Raw genomic sequence first — 18,841 nt, forward strand, 5'->3', positions numbered from 1 at the left:
ATTTTCCGCAATCCTGCAACCCCAGTCGTTTTGGTGCTCTGAACGAATTTTGGCGGTTTTCCTTTTACCTATCCTTATACAAGCGGTGATCGTAAATCCTTACATGTCTTTCCCCCTGGCGAGTTGAGCGAGATGTCCTCTCCTTATAAGCCCATTTCATATTAATAAAGGTAATTCCTAATCCACGCGTTCGTCGGTAGTATTCATTCATGTACCAAATATCGTCACATCGACCAGAACCGAAAGTTCGACACGTAGGTTATAAATGTATTTTATTAACGAAATTAACGAGTAATTAAGGCTAATTATCTTCTCTTTTGTATGTTTTGATTTTAAATAAAAATGTCTTAAAAAGCGAACCTTTGTCTTCGACTGTATTTTGTTACCTGGAGCACAGTATAAAGAGGGACAGTAGAACCACTCTTCGAAAAATTGGAAGTAGTAAGTATCTGTAGTCGCGTATGGCGACCGCACAATGTTCTTAGTCGCTTTTGCCCCACTCTCGCATTGCTAGTCGCATAGAAACGTACGGGTTTTAACAGGGAAACCCCGCATCCACCACTGGTGAACTATCAATTGCGTACTGCCGGTATTACTTCTTGAGATCAAAGTGCCGACATAGAAGTGGTTTTACTGTCCCTCTTTATACTGTGCCTAGAGCATCAAATACAACGACAACGTTACAGACAGTGTTATTAAGGCATCCTGCCAGTCTATTTGCTTTTTGTACCTGATTTCTCACTTCTTTGTCCAGGTTTCCGTAACGATAATGTAATTCCAAGGTATTTTACTTCCACTACCTGTTCAATATATTGATACAATGCTGATACTATCAATTTCTATTTTACATCTGATCGGTTCTTTACTGATTTATATTGTTTTAGTTTTTTGAGATGAAATTGTTATATTGCATTCTTTTGCTATTATGTTAAATCTGTGGACTGATCTTTGGATACTATCTTCATCTTGGACTATCAATATGGCGTCGTCTGCCTAGCAGAGTATTTTTACTTATTTGTTTCCCATTCTATATATATTCTTCCTTTGTTGACGTTTTTGATGATTTCATCCATGATTAAATTGAAGAGCATAGAAATCAATGATTCTCCCTGTCTTATTCCGCTGCCTATATCTATAGGTTCTGTAAGTTGTCCATCTATTCAGTCTTCCATTTTGTTGTTTTGGTAGATGTTTTCAATAGTTTTTATGATATCTAGGGGGACTTCTTTCTCTATTATACAGAAGATGTATTACATCTTTGAGTCTTACTCTGTCAAATGCTTTCTTCAAGTCAGTCAGACACAGAAATGCTGGTTTATTATACTCTAGTGATTTTTCAATAATTTGATTTACGCCCTGTATATGTATGTTTTGTAAAAATGAAGTTATCACGTGACTAAATAAATAAATAAAATTTGTCTTAAACCTATTAATGCGAGCCATTGGAGAATAGTTTTATATCTAATGTAAACGAACTTTAATTATATTAAATGGCAATTCTTTGGTTTTGTCTATTTAAAATTTAAAATATTTAAGAATCGTTTGTTGACTCCTACTGTTGGATATCCCTTCCCCTAGTTTCTTCTGGTTTAACGTTTAAGATATTACTAGTTTCAATTGAAAGTGTAAGCATCCCGCTGTGCCTCTTGTGTACCTTTTTATTATTGAATTCACGCACTGTACACGTGAGTATTACGAGAAGATGTAGATACTTGATGGAATTTATTTTATATGGTGCTCTGAAAGATTGTAAGAAAACGATTGAAACTTTGCCTTTACGTAAGTGTATTTAACTTTTAATAGTCAGTGCTTCCAATTTTCGTAAAGTAAGTAATTATTAATTGTTTTGAGTAGGTATACTACGGTTGATTTAGCCATACGGCTCACACTCACTCTAAGGGGAAAATTGACTCATCCAAGATACCTACGGTATCAAAAGAATTGAGCTCTAGTGGGACTCTTTCCATGTTATCGAGCCCTAGGTGACTTGATATGCAGGTGTATCTCCCAAAAATTTTCGTACACTTCTGGCCGTCGCGAGTAGTACAGCTTTCTGCATGGTCTTATGCTGGGGCCACAGTAATGTCTAATGCCGTTAATTAACGCATTATTTGCATTACAGAGATGGCAAATAATGCGTTAATTAACGGCATTAGACGTTACTAGGGCCCCAGCATTGTAAAGATGTTCATTGAGACCCAGCTTTTTTATGCTTTCGAGGAGGGTCTTCGGAATGACTCCAGTAGTAGACATAATAATCGGTATCGTCTGGGTACTTTGCATTCTCCATTGTCTCCGTATTTGTTGATACGGTTGATATCAAGATTTAGCCATACGACTCACACTCCCTCTAAGGAGAAAATTGGACTCATCCCAGATACCTACGGTATCAAAAGGATTAAGCTCTGGTGGGACTCTTTCCATGTTATCGAGCCCTAGGTGACTTGGTATGGAGGTGTATCTCCCATAAATTCGGTTCTTCGGAATGACTCCAGTAGTAGACATAATAATAGGTATCGTCTGGGTACTTTCCATTCTCCATTGTCTTCATATTTGAATTTCCAGATCTCTGTAATAGGGAACTTACACATTTTTTTATTAGATAATAATGTTCAGTTTTGTTTAAAAATGAGATTTCCAAAATTTCACGCTTCAAAAACTCGTAATAACTTAGAAATACATATTTAAAGTCTTCAGCGGTATAAAATAGTTCAAACGGCACGTGACGTCACATAGTTTTGCATTAGTTTTTATTATGGTTATATTTCGCTGTGTCTAGGTACACGCTAACGTGTACGCAAATAAAAAAGTTAGGTAGACGCGAATTAAACTTCATCAAGCCAGTGACGTCATTATTTAGCTTGCGCAGTTATTATATATTTTGGTACATGCTATTTTGATATGTTTAGTGTTTGTTTGATGGAAACATATTTGTTAAGGGAAGGGAAGCAGAACTATTCAGATGTTTCAAACTTAATTGTAATACATCAATGTGTATATATAAAAGTATATATTTAGGTTAGCAAAATAATTATATGTATTTAGTTGACATGACATGTAGGTACAAAATATTGTTAAAATAATTTTTATACATAAGTGAATTATTATAATCAACTATTCTAAATGCAAAATAAGCCACAATTTAATTAAAAAAAATATTTTATTAACGTTTAGACGTCCAAATCGGATGTCATTGTCAAAATACAAAAATTAGTCAGATTAAATAAATTATTGGAAAACATTTTTTACTAAGCAACAACATTTTTGTTTAATTTAATAATATTTTGTATTTTGACAACGACATCCGGTTTAGAAGTCGAAACGTTAATAAAATCAATTTTTTAGTTAAATTGTGGCTTAGTTCCCATTTAGAATAGTTGATTACAAAAATGCCACAAGGAAAATAGCTTCAAAACAAGTTAATTATTATTGTGAAAGCTTTAGGTCTTCCTTTTATTTTAATCTTTTACGGTAATACTATTTCATTTATAACTAAAAAAATATATATTAATTTATAGTCTCTTATCTTTTGCGTACTGTTTTATAATGTTCTTAAACTCATTAAAAGAACTAAATAATTGTCCGCACTCCGTAGTTAATTTAAAAACAAACACTAAACAAATAAAAAATAAGAAATCACTGACACTCTAACTTTTTTATTTGCGTACACGTTAGCGTATACCTAGACACAACCTTATATTTAGGTATATGCTTCTTCTCATTCTTTAGTTTATTGGCCTCCACCTACTTGGGTATTTGGCAAGCTCATCGTCGTGGAATAAGTCAAAAATATTTATATTCTAATGACATTTATCGTATGTCATTGTAATAATATATACCAGTTTATTAAAATTGTAGTTTTATACTGTTTTTGAAGGAAAGGAACGAAGGTTTACTATTGAAAATAAAACCATTTTGTAAAAGTACAAATTTTCTATGAATAGGTCAAACGATCAAAAACACTTGTAACGTCACATAAATGTATTTTCTACTGACGTTTATAACGTCTAATTTAAAATCTGTTTACTTTATTGGAAAAATGTAAATGTAAAACCAAGTGACGCCACGATGCGTTTTGGACCACCTGTTTGAATTTGAATTTTTAATCGTCTTTAGGGGCCAAACGAAAGACAAACAAAACTTTTTTATCTTTGATACATGTTTTAAATTATGTTCTGTTGTGATTTATAACATTTTTTTCGAATTTAAAAATTTATGCAAGTTCCCTATTGGCGACCTTTTCAGTAAATTTACTACGTAGATTATTGGTGTTAAGTATCGCCACATCAATTAGTGTTGTTTGTCTTGTTAATTTATTAACTAGTACGAGATCTGGTCTATTATGTGCCACTGTGAGCACAGTTCGGTCCCAGTATAGCTTGTAGTTGCCATCCTCAAGCATACTCTCAGGGAATAAGTACGGTTGATATTATTATTAGAGGAAAGAAACCAAATATGGAATAGTGCCCTAATATGGAATTTCTTGATTTCTCCGAAAATATAAGTTGGAAGCGCACTACAAGACCATCCTCTATTTCAGTCGCTCTCTTTATTATTGTATTCACACCTCTGTGTCAGATGTGCGAACGATACGTGTCTGACAGGCGCGTTTTGTTTTATTGTCTCGCAGACAATTTTAAAGGTAAATATATTCAACGAGTAAGTGTTATTGGTTATTATGCATGAATACTAACTTGTTATGCTATTGCGTATATCAATAGTAGGTACCCTTATTTTGATATTTTATGACCTACTGTAATTAAAACATTACGACTTGAAAAAATGTTGATACTAGTTTGAACTAATGTACAAATCCAAATATGGACAGTCGTTGGTGATTAATTATGGAATAGTGGATTAAGTGTAAGTGGGCTCATTATGATTGTGCTGGTCCAGAGTTTCATACATGGATCTGTGATGTCTGCAAGTGAATTAAGCTACTTCTTTCATTTTTCACAATTTTCTTATTTAAATTTATTTGATCTCAGATGTTTATGTCTATTTTTGTTATTGATATGTTGATTTATGCATATATTCCATATATGGGTACCTATTCCATATTTGGTTACTCATTTAGGATTTTGTTTTTTTTGTTCGATTTTTTTTTTGTTAATTAAGATATTTAATAGAAGGCTTTTAATTAAGGTAGTGTCGCCAAATAAGGCCAGTGTCTTAATTAGGCCAATTGCAAATATTTTCTTAAATATAGATATTATATATTAGAGGTCACCGTAAATGTCTTTCTCAGTCAAAATCGTTTACGCCATTCAGTCGGTAGTATCACATACCAGCGCCAAGTAGACTAGACACGTGTTTGTTACGGTGCGGAAGTTCGTTTATAAATTTTAGCTAAGTTATAAAATTACTAAAATGGTACTTAATGAATATAAGCCAATTATTTTTTCTTTGTAAAGCGATAGTAAATTAATACTTTTTAAGGAACTGGAACAGTTTTTCCTCTATATTGCTTTTTATTATTTTTTTTATGTTAAATAAAAAAAGTAGACAGTGTCCTAATAAAGCCAATTGTCCTAGATGTGTGTAAATGTGCGATATGTGTGCTTAATGTATTGAATAATTTTTGTTTTTAATATGAATAAAAGTTTCTTTTACTAAATTTTGTATTTGTTCTTTAATTCTTAGGTTTAAAATTTATTATCCACCTCAATTTGCGTAAAAAATGACACTGGCCTTATTAAGCTACCAGTTCATAATAAGGCCAAATATTCCAGATTTATTCAATGTTAAAATTTTATATTTCTTTATTTATTTCGTAAGTATTTTATCCTGAAATTCGATAGCTAAAATGTTAGGCAATACGTATACAAGAGTTTTCCCCCATATTGTTCCTGAATAAAATATTACAGATATTTAAACGTTAAGGTGGCCTTAATTGGCGACCTTACCTTACTACATAAAAATGTATGACTGATGTGTCATAACATTAAATTGTTTTCATTTCTATAAAGGTATTAGGTAAAGGTATATTTTCTATAATTTTTATATCCCCAAAACAAAATGGTATTCCATAATTGGCGACTTTCCTCTATTAAACATTTATTTCGTATTTTAAAATAATTATCTTCCTGTGAATCATATATCTGGTTTATTCCACATTTTGGTTTCGTTCCCCTAGTTGTTTATTTGCTTTCCGTTTAAATCTTCTGTTTAAATTTTATAAACTTTGTTTACAGGTCCCCTCAATATATAAAATATTTCCATTATAGATCACAAATATAGTATTTTTACTACAAAAGCGATGTTACGTAGGTCAAAATTTTTGACGTAAGAAAACTGTCAAAACATTAGAATGTGACTTTTCATTATTGCCATGTTTATTATAATTTTGACAAAAATTTTGACCTACGTAATATCGCTTTTGTAGTAAAAATACTATACGTGCTACGTTTTGCTGTTTTTGGCATTTTCCTTTTATCATAATCTTTTAAGTTTGTGTAAACTTTACAAGGTAAATATAAGGAAATAAAAATAAAATTATTATATAGTTTCCATTACATACTTATACCATTGATTAATAACTACAATACCGAACCCCATATCCGGCCAGCTGCAGTTTCTCAAGACGACTCTGCCGATAAGGTAGAGTCGACGACAAGTACACGGTAGACTGAAGGTGTAATTACAAAAAAATATGTACAGCCGGTTCCTAAAAAAACTGATACGACTCTTAGTAAGATTTCATCATGTTGAGCAGTGTATTTGATTGATCTGACATTATATTTATTATGACAGACAAATAATAAAATAAACAAACAACAAACAACTGATTCATGAAAAAACTAATAAGTATTTTAGAAAAATTTAAACGCAGGATGACAGATTACATTATTACCGAGGGCGGAAAGCCCCTTAGAATAAACAAGCAGTTTCTATTGAATGAAATATTTGAAATTAAATATCACACTTTTTTTATTTTCAGCCCTGTAACTTATTAAAATAAATATTATAGAAGTTTTCAGGGACTTTCGGCCCTCGGTAATAATGTAGTCTTTCATTCTGAGTTTAAATTTTTCAAAAATATTTATTAGCTTTCTCAGGATTCGAAAAAAAATGAATACAATTAAAATACATTGAGAATTTTGACATGCGTCACAATTTTGCATTAACTCAATGTAAAATTCTAAACTGTTGAATTCCAGCTTCCCTAATTATTTGACATCAAAAGACATTAGAAACTATTTGTAGATGATTCAAATCTGTATTGAAAACAACTGTTAAAATTGGTCTACGTAATTAAACATATTCCAAAATTTTGTAAAAATGTAATACATTTCAGTTTTCAGCCCAAACTTAGGCCACACACAATGCAATAATGTTCACATTTTTGAACTGTCAATATTTTTATTTTATCATCTATTGTTTAAAAACAATACAGTTGATAAGATACCCTCAGTTGCGGAGAAAGTATTAATAATAAAGGTTAATAATAAAGTCTAATAACCGTGGAACAGAATAAGCTATCTGACAAATTTTAAGATTTGGCAGTGACATTGACAGTATATAAATATTAAGTATTTATCCTTCAAAATACACTGCTCAATTTTCTACAAAATGCGCGTCAAGAGTCGTATCAGTTTTTTTTGGAACCAGGTGTACATATGTCTTTGTACTCACTTTATAATGCTCAAAAAATTACGGGATCTGAATTTCAATGCATATTTTTTCATAATTCTCGTATCAAAGTTCAGCGTGAAGTTAGGCGTATTGATGACAGTTGAGAAACTGCAGGCGACCCATTATAATGCCATTATATCAAGTAGGTATGCCAAAAGAAACCAGATGGTCGAATATAACATTGCAAAATTTACATTGCATCGAACAACGTAAAAAACGTATTCAATATCTAATGGCGTCTACCGAATGACATCAAACACCCAGTACCAACCCCTATAAGTGGGGCAGGGGCAACTTTAAAGTCTTAAAAAATAGGAACCCTCATTTTATTTCAGATTTGTAGAAAAATCTTTATTTTCTATTCGCGATAGATGGCGCTGTAATCGCAGAAAACCAAATACGTAGTCAGACGTCAGTAGAGTATCAGAAGTCTGAATACTTGAAGACTCAGTATCTGAGTATCTGAATTAACAAAAATGTATAAAAATGTGGTTTTTACTTAAGATTTAAAAATTACCCCCCGAAAAATTAAATCCTTTTAATGTCATCGGTCCAGCCGATGACATTAAAAGCGACAGAATATAGTGTTTACAGCACCCGAAAAGCTAGGGGGCACGGCCCCCCTGGGCGCCCATGAATCCGTGTATATTAATATTATGCACAGATTATACAACATATGAAAGAAGATCGAAACAAATGACAATCGATGAAAAGCCCTATAACAACTTCTACCGTAGTGTATCTGATTAATATAATCAATAGGGCTTTTCATCGATTGTCATTTGTTTCGAGCTTCTGTCATATTGTGTTGTATAATCTGTGTATAATATTAATATACACGGATTATACGACATATTATGTATATTAATATATTTAATTATACAGGGTGTCTGCGTAACTTGGAACCATATGGAAAACTTTTTTAATATCAATTTTACGAAAAAAAGTTATTCTTTATAAAGTGCTCTGCATAGTCTAAAACCTAAGATGCAATCATCAGATATAAAATTTTGTCAACAGTATACGAGGTATGTCAAAAAATATGAATTTCGCTTAAGAGCAAACTACCTTTATATTTCAAAATATCAAAAAATTTTATTATGAAAAGTTATTTGTAATTAAAAACCATATTCAAATATGCAACAACAACGTGAAAAAAAAATTCTGAAATTTTCCTAAATTACCGATTCCGAACATCATTTTTATTTATTAGACATGTAATAACTCTTTTATTAATAATTTTAGGAAAAAAAGTTATTCTTCATAAAAATCTGTGCATGGTCTAAACCTCAAGATGCAACCATCAGTTATCCAAGTTTGTTAATTTTATACGAGGTGTGTCAAATAATATGAAATATTACTAAAATAAACTAAAGTGTTGTTGCTAAGCAAAAAAATTCTTCTAATAATTTATTTAATCTCACTCATTTATATTGGCAATTCAGACATATATTATACATTTTAAAGTAGAAGACTTTAAAATGATATTGCCAATATTTATGAGTTGCGTTCCTGGGACGACTTACTGAAAGATAGTTCATTCGATTACATGAAATTAACCCCAACTCAAGAATATCCATCATAAAAAATTATAGCATGTGATATGTCTTTAAAAAGACAACCAAATGCAACGACAGTAAAATTCTCGCGTTAGAGACTTCATAGTAAATCACAAGGGAAAACCAGGAAAAACCTGTGATACTATCCCGACATCGTAAGTATTTGGTCTTACATTAATTTACTCTCAAAAAATAATACCAAATTCTGACTTGTAACATGTTTAAATTATAAATAATATTAATAATACTAGATATATAAGTAATACTAAAATATAAAATATGTACTAGCTCGATATTATTGACTTACTAATCTTGGTATTTTCTTTCTATTGACTTCCTCTTTCAGTATGGGTAACCACATCCTACTGCATTCTACCGAGGAATTTGCGACACAATTGGTTTCATTTAGCATAATTAGAGCCGCTTCTTTGATTTTTCTCTTTTTACTATCTGATTCTTTCAGGACTATACTTGAATCTCTCCACTGAAGTGATTTATTATTGTGATTTACTATGAAGTCTCTAACGCGAGAATTTTACTGTCGTTGCATTTGGTTGTCTTTTTAAAGACATATCGCATGCTATAATTTTTTATGACGGATATTCTTGAGTTGGGGTTAATTTCATGTAATCGAATGAACTATCTTTCAGTAAGTCGTCCCAGGAACGCAACTCATAAATATTGGCAATATCATTTTAAAGTCTTCTACTTTAAAATGTATAATATATGTCTGAATTGCCAATATAAATGAGTGAGATTAAATAAATTATTAGAAGAATTTTTTTGCTTAGCAACAACACTTTAGTTTATTTTAGTAATATTTTGTATTTTGACAACGGCACCCGATTTGGGCGTCGAAACGTTAATAAAATTATTTTTTTCATTTTAATTGTGGCTTATTTCCCATATAAATAATTAATCATAAAAATGCCACAAGGAAATAGCTTCAGAACAACATTAAGAAACCGGTATGGGCCTATCGTGTGTCAAAATTTTAGGAAATTGGAAACCTTCTACGAGAAACTGGCACATTGTCAAAATTCAATAAAATTTTTAAGAAGATGTAGAAATAACAACATAATACCAAAGGGCTTGAGGTTACGGCCAGCATACTCAAGCAGAAGACTCCAAAATATTCTACATAGAGCCAGTTTGTCGATGATCCGGGAAAGGTTGCAATTTCACAGGTCAAATTTATTTTTTATCGAACAAGACATCGTAAGTATTGAAGATTTACTTTTCGGAATGATATCAGATTCTGATTTTGATCGAATTATTTTTAGTTTACACATAATTTATGAAAATTCATATCAGAAACAAAGAAATATACATTTAAATAAATTTAATAATCTTTTAGAACAAAATAGTTTACATACTTTTGATAACCTAAATAGAAATAATGACATATTAGCGACAGTTGTCAATCTATCAAATAGACATTTAAATGCAACGGAAAATTTGGTATTGTCAAAAGGTTTAAACTATGCTGTTACTCATCCATCTATTCCAAAATTAGACATAATCAGCTCAGTGGAGAAAATATCCCAGTGTCTACCAACTCATGAAAAAGAACAATATAGGGTACTATGTAAACTTGAATTGGAAAAGTCTAATCAAATTGAACAGAATATCAGCAAAGAGGAAATGAAAGCTTTAAAAACTTTAAGAAATGATGACTCCATAACAATCCTACCAGCGGATAAAGGCAATGCAACTGTAATAATGAATAAAATACAATATGAGGACAAAATTACAGATCTAATTACAAATGGACCTTATAGCAAATTAACGAAGGATCCAACGAAGACACTAGAAAACAAAATATATAGAACTTTATTCAAATTTAAAAATGATCTAACATACTATCAAAGAAAATTAATGACACCTCACTACAGTAAGACACCACATTTTTATGGAGTGCCGAAAATTCATAAAGCGAACATACCACTTAGACCCATTTGTAGTACCATCAATTCTCCTTGTAGTGAACTATCAAAATTCTTATTAAACATTCTAAAACCATTTGCTAATAATGATGACACTTTTATAAAAAATACAAAACATTTTTTAAACAAATTATCAACTATTGAATTTAATCCAAATAATATTTTAGTAAGTTTTGACATAAACAGTTTATTTACAAATGTACCATTAGATAAAACTTTAAACATAATCAAAACGAAATTAGAGAATGATAATACATTGGCAACTAGGACAAGACTAAATGTATCAGCTATAATGGAGTTATTGACATTATGTACCCATAATACCTATTTTCAACTAAACAATGAATTCTATAAACAAAATTTTGGTCTAGCAATGGGCTCTTCTTTATCTCCATTATTGGCTAATATATTTATGGAGGATTTCGAAACTAATATTATTTTTAAACAAAATTTAAAACCCACAGTATGGTGGAGATATGTAGATGATGTGTTTTCAATATGGCCTCATATATCAGAATTGTTGGATACGTTCCTGAATATTATAAACGATCAAGAAGAGACAATAAAATTTACAATGGAAAAGGAATACAATAACAGCCTACCTTTCCTCGATGTTTTGATCTCAAAGAAGGATATTGGATATAAGACTCAAGTGTATAGAAAACCAACACACACCAACAGATATCTCAATTACAAGTCAAATCACAACATCAACGTTAAAAAGGGAATCATTAAATCCTTATATGATAGAGCCAAAATTACTTGTTCTAACGAAAATTCCTTTTTAGCAGAAAAACAATTGTTAACAACTGTTTTATTAAAAAATGATTATCCTTTATCGTTTATAAATAAGGAATTGTCAAGATTGGATCGAATGGAACAGAACAACTTAGAACGGGATCCTACAACATTCACCAGAAATAATACGAGGAAAATATCAATACCATATATAAAAGGACTATCCGAGAAACTTAAAACAATAGGAAATAAATTCAACATTTCAACAACATTCAAAACAACAAACACATTGAGATCTATTCTATCTAAAACTAAACCTAACAATGATCAAGAAAGAACAAAGAATTGCATTTATAAAATACCTTGTGAATGCGAACAATTTTATTTAGGTGAGACATCAAGACCATTAGACGTTAGAATAAATGAACATCAATCTTATATTAAAAATAGAGAATTTGAGAGATCTCAAATATGTCAACACGCATGGGATAATGAACATAGAGTTCAGTGGAGAGATTCAAGTATAGTCCTGAAAGAATCAGATAGTAAAAAGAGAAAAATCAAAGAAGCGGCTCTAATTATGCTAAATGAAACCAATTGTGTCGCAAATTCCTCGGTAGAATGCAGTAGGATGTGGTTACCCATACTGAAAGAGGAAGTCAATAGAAAGAAAATACCAAGATTAGTAAGTCAATAATATCGAGCTAGTACATATTTTATATTTTAGTATTACTTATATATCTAGTATTATTAATATTATTTATAATTTAAACATGTTACAAGTCAGAATTTGGTATTATTTTTTGAGAGTAAATTAATGTAAGACCAAATACTTACGATGTCGGGATAGTATCACAGGTTTTTCCTGGTTTTCCCTTGTGATTTACTATGAAGTCTCTAACGCGAGAATTTTACTGTCGTTGCATTTGGTTGTCTTTTTAAAGACATATCACATGCTATAATTTTTTATGACGGATATTCTTGAGTTGGGGTTAATTTCATGTAATCGAATGAACTATCTTTCAGTAAGTCGTCCCAGGAACGCAACTCATAAATATTGGCAATATCATTTTAAAGTCTTCTACTTTAAAATGTATAATATATGTCTGAATTGCCAATATAAATGAGTGAGATTAAATAAATTATTAGAAGAATTTTTTTGCTTAGCAACAACACTTTAGTTTATTTTAGTAATATTTTGTATTTTGACAACGGCACCCGATTTGGGCGTCGAAACGTTAATATAAATAATATGAATTTAGAAAGAATTCTTTCTAATTTCTTTCTAAAGAAAATTATTTGACACACCTCGTATAAAATTAACAAACTTGGATAACTGATGGTTGCATCTTGAGGTTTAGACCATGCACAGATTTTTATGAAAAATAACTTTTTTTCCTAAAATTATTAATAAAAGGGTTATTACATGTCTAATAAATAAAAATGATGTTCAGAATCGGTAATTTAGGAAAATTTCAGAATTTTTTTTTCAAGTAGAAGGCTGTTATTGCATATTTGAATATGGTTTTTAATTACAAATAACTTTTCATAATAAAATTTTTTGATATTTTGAAATATAAAGGTAGTTTGCTCTTGAGCGAAATTCATATTTTTTGACATACCTCGTATACTGTTGACAAAATTTGATATCTGATGATTGCATCTTAGGTTTTAAACTATGCAGAGCACTTTATAAGGAATGACTTTTTTCGTAAAATTGATATTAAAAAAGTTTCCCATATGGTTCCAAGTTACGCAGACACCCTGTATATATGTATATTAATATATACAAAACTAGTAATAAACAAAAAACTAGAAAGAAAAAGAATACATGAAAAAAGATACAAATGGACATCTGAAAAAATAAAAAATAGTGAATTTAATAAAAAGATAATGCATTAAATCAAGTTAACATGTAGCAGATAAACTCCAATGATATTGATGATTTGAATAACCTGATAACCGATCAGTGAACAAAAGCATTCTGCAACTGAAAAAACCAAAAACAACACACAATGAATTAGACAAAGAAATATTACAACAAATAGAAAAAAGGAAGATCTTAAATAAATCTAACAAAAAGGGAACCGCGGTATATAGAGAACTTAATAGGCAGATTAGAAAAGGAATCAGAAAACAAAAAAGAAAAGAAGAAGAAGAATTAATAACAACAACTATTGAAAAAAATAAGAGTATGAAATGCCTCAGATCGACACTAGGACGACGTCAGATAATATCATTAATGGGAAAAGACGGACAATGATAAAATGGATGGGTGAAAAAGGAGAGGACTGGCTATTACAGATATGCAAGGAAGCATGGAGTACAGAGAAAATCCCAGATGACTGGAAGAAGAACATAGTTCTACCAATATACAAAAAAGGACAACATAATGAATGCGAGAATTATAGAGCAATATGCTTGTCATCGGTCGCCTTCAAGGTATACACCAGAATTATAGAGAAGCGTCTAAGATCAGTGATAGAGAAAGAATTGGAAGACGAACAGGCTGCATTCAGGTCAAACAAACGATAACGTCTACATCATAAGAAATATAATAGAGAGACAATGCCGTAAAGGGAATGAACTATTTCTCATGTTCGTCGACCTGAAGGCGGCATTTGATACGATAAACAGAGAAATATTGTGGAAAATATTGGAAAGCTATAATATACCAAAAAAGATGATAAAAGTCATAAAATCTATATATATATATATATATATATATATATATGGAAGTAGAAGGCCAAGTACAAATAAATGGAGAAAGATCAGGCACTTTTAAATGGGATAAGGGAATTAAACAAGGAGATGGACTAAGCCCCCTCTTGTTTATAATAGTCATGGACACTTTAATCAAAAATACCAAAGATCAAACAAGAAACCTTCAATGCATAGTAGGATATAAAAACTTAAATGCAATAAAGATCAACTCCCTTCTATACGCTGATGATATAGTTTTAATCACAGACACAGTAGAAAAAATGCAGAAACTAATAGATATTTGGCAAAAAGAGATACATAAATTAAAAATGGAAATGAATCTTAACAAAACAAAACCTATGATAATAAATGAAGATGAGAAAAGAGAAAGGAATACTAATATAATAGTAAGGGAAAAAGTAATAGAACACGTATCTACTTTTGAATATTTGGGAAACATAATAACAGATGATGGGAAAACGGACTTGGCAATAAGTAATAAACTGAAGAAGGCAACTAGCATGCATTACTCTTTAAATAATACAATTTTTGGAAAGTCACAAATAGGCAACAAAACTAAACTCAGAGTATATAACAGCATAGTAAATCCGATAATGACATATGGGGCGGAAACATGGATTGTCCAAAAGAAACATGAATCAATGGTAAACGCGACCGAGATGAAATACATGAGAAGAATAGCCGGAGTTACGAAGTTTGATAGATTCAGAAATGAAGATATAAGAAGAGAGCTGGAGCAAGAACCGATAATGAGGAAGATCGAAAACAAACAATTAAGCTGGTTTGGACACATACAACGAATGGAGCAAAATAGACTTACAAAGAAGGTACATGAAGCCAAAATGGGAAACAAAAGAAAAAAGGGAAGGCCGAGGAAGACATGGATGGACCAGATCCAGGATATAGGTGAAAGAAGACACATCAGTATGAGGGATATGAAGAACCTGGCCACCAATAGAAGCAATTGGAAGAAGTGGATAAAAGGCGGAATCCGACATCCGACGCCCTGAAGGGCACTAAGGATTATGAGAAAGAAGAAGAAGAAGAAGAAGAAGAAGGGAAAAGACGAAAATGAAATCACAACTAGAGAAGACATACTGAAACGAATAGAAGAATTTTACACGGAACTCTACAGAACACATCAACAAGACGATGAAATGAGACCGGCACGGAAATTAATAAAAAATGTTGGATCGGAAATAATGCCAAAAGTAACAATTTCAGAGGTAACTACAGCATTGGGAAACATGAAGAGAAATAAAGCTGCAGGATAAGATATGATTACTACAGATATGATATTAGAAGGAGGTAAGGAACTCATTGCAATTGTAACTAAGCTTATAGACAGTTGTTTACACCAGGGCAAAGTCCCTAAGAGCTGGAACAACTCTAAAGTAATCTTATTACACAGGAAAATTGATAATCGAAAGTTGGAAATTCTACAGGCCCATCAGTCTATTGTCAGACCTATTTAAAATACTCACCAAAATCATAACTACCCGACTAACAAGAAAATTAGATGAATACCAACCATATGAACAGGCAGGTTTTAGAAAAGGCTATTCAACTTCCGATCACCTGTTAACCACAAAAATATTGATAGAAAAATGTAACGAATACAAGTTTCCAGTTTTTATAGCATTTGTAGACTACGAAAAAGCTTTCGATACTATAGAACACACATCCGTAATAAACGCAATGCAAAATTGTAGAATAGACAGCAGATATATTAACTTAATAAAAGAAACTATGAACCAAGCTACAGCTACATACTACCTAAATGAAAATGAATACACGAACCCTGTACCATTAAACAGGGGAGTCAAACAGGGAGACACTCTATCACCCAAACTGTTCACCTTAGTTTTGGAGGACGTTTTTAAAAATCTCAATTGGAAATATAAGGGAATAAACATCAGTGGCCGCTACCTCAGTAATCTACGATTTGCGGATGACATAATCCTGATAGCTACTGACCTACAAGAACTGCAAACCATGCTTTCAGAACTGCACACAGAATCTTCTAAAATAGGACTGAAAATGAATTTAAACAAAACAAAAGTCACGCACTCCGAAGAAACGATGACAATAATAAACAACAAAGTTATAGAAAAAGTTGAAGAATATATATACTTAGGACAAAAAATAATACTAAATAGGGAAATTCAAACGGAAGAAATAAAAAGAAGAAGAAAGTTAGCATGGGCAGCATTCGGCAAACTGAACTATATACTCAGAAATCAGCAAATTCAACTACATCTTAGATCTAAAGTTTTTGATGCATGCATTATTCCGATATTAACATATGGGGCACAAACATGGACAATCACAAAAAAGAATATGAACATACTCAGAGTCACTCAACACGCGATGGAAAGAGCAATGCTTGGCATATCACTTAAGAACAGGAAAACAAACACATGGATAAGACAGAAAACCAAACTCACCGTTGTGGTTCAAAAATCACTAAAATTGAAATAAGAATACGCTGGACATGTAGCTAGGAGCGATCTTAACAAATGGCACAGAACAATTCTAACCTGGAGACCATACGAACACAAAAGACCCAGAGGCAGACCTCCTATGAGATGGACAGATGATCTGAAACGAACTGCCGGGAAAAATTGGCTACGAGTAGCATACAACAAAAAACAATGGAAAGGAAGACTTGAAGAGGCTTATGTTCAGATGTGGACGTGAATGGCTAAACGAAGAAGAAGAAGATGTATATTAATATTATACACAGATTATACAACATATATGACAGAAGCTCGAAACAAGTGACTGTGAATGAAAAGCCCTATTTCTGACATAACTAAGTAAATATAACAATAATTTTATAAATATGTTCAAGTAAAACGAGTTACAATGAAGTATGAATCTCTTCATCTAACATTGTGCCCTTTCTCTGAAGGCAACTGGTTAATGTTTTGACTTTGATTGTTATTAAACTATTTTTTAACGGGACCTATTTACATTATCTTATAATGTTATTGTATTGTTTGAATTTCTTATCAAAAAGTCAAAGGTCCGTATTGTTTACAACTAGTGCACTATTTTTCTATAAAAGAAACGATAATCAGAAAGATCAGCGAGGTAACATAATGACATTTTTGGGGTACACGGGATGAAACGGGTCAAATTGTCAGTGGCGGAGAGAAATATATTTTTTTAAATTAAAATTAATCGAAAGAATGTTGTCGTGAAACGAAAACAAGAGGTGTATTATATTTCAATTTGTTCAGAGAGTGCCATAAATAATCTTACTAGTTTCTTTCTTATTAGAAATCATCAGCGATTGTACCTATATATGGATATCTCTGAACAAATTAAAATAAACCGAGTCTACTAGTATTGAATCACGACTAACAAATAGATACGGATGCCGTAGCGCCATCTGCTTACAACAATTCAAAGTTTTATTTTCGAAGAAATAAACTTTTACTGAGACCTATTTTCTGGTTACGCCTTCAACGGCGGATCCAGCAACCTTGCAAGGAGGGGGCAATAAAATAAAAATTTTCTTGTCACTCGCGTACGCATGATTCTTTTTCGGTATGGGCTGTTACTTTATTTTTCTTTATGTACCCTGTCCTTTCAGAACGTTGGTTACTATCATAGCTATCTTAATTTTATTCACTGCCACCCTAAATCAACCACGAAGTGCTTTTTCGTCCTGGACTGCGTTTGCCTTATATTTTCACTTGCAAAATATTTTGTAGCAACCTATATTTAAAACTTCTCATTACATGTCCAAAATACTCCACTGTTCTCTTCTTGATGCCTCCTATAATCTCAGTAGTCTTGCTGAGACGTTCTAGTATTGTGGAGTTTCGAATCTTCTTCACCCAAGATACTTTTGAAATTCTTCTATAGAACCACATTTCGAAAGCCTCAAGGCGATTTAGGTAAGTGAATCGATTTTATTCACAGTCCAAGACTCGACACCATACAGTAAGACTGAGAACACGTACTTTGGAGAGGAATTCTGTTTTATGTTTTATGTTTCATTCCGTTATTCAGTTGTCAACAGGACACACAACTCACTATTTATTTTCAATCGTAATTATCTTTTTCTTAAAAAAAGGCGACACCAGGCGAAGTCTCAAGGAGGGGACAATTGACCCCATTGACCCCCCCCTTGGATCCGCGCCTGTACGCCTTCGTGGTTTTTATTACTTAAAAACCATACGAATGTTGAATGAAAGAAAACTAAAGGAGAGATCTAAAAGGCTATAG

The 18,841-nt window shown here is 31.7% G+C and overlaps 2 protein-coding genes across 7 annotated transcripts in view; one reads left to right on the top strand and one right to left on the bottom strand.

Annotated features, from left to right (window-relative positions):
- The window catches only part of LOC114325167 (3-phosphoinositide-dependent protein kinase 1), a 145,751-nt gene that overhangs the window by 92,950 nt on the left and 33,960 nt on the right, over positions 1-18,841 (bottom strand). The gene's annotated exons all lie outside the window — the stretch shown is intronic.
- Positions 1-18,841, top strand: part of LOC114325165 (peroxidase) — a 221,520-nt gene that overhangs the window by 9,640 nt on the left and 193,039 nt on the right. The window contains exon 1 of one of the 3 annotated variants that reach the window (XM_028273140.2): positions 1,543-1,779. The exons of the other annotated variants lie outside the window; for them this stretch is intronic. The gene's annotated coding sequence lies outside the window, so the exon portion shown is untranslated. Of the gene's footprint in view, positions 1-1,542; positions 1,780-18,841 lie in introns of those variants that run through there. 3 annotated transcript variants of the gene reach the window in all.

The sequence above is a fragment of the Diabrotica virgifera genome, chromosome 5, assembly GCF_917563875.1.
Source record: "Diabrotica virgifera virgifera chromosome 5, PGI_DIABVI_V3a".
In the NCBI taxonomy this organism is placed as follows: Eukaryota; Metazoa; Arthropoda; class Insecta; order Coleoptera; family Chrysomelidae; genus Diabrotica; species Diabrotica virgifera.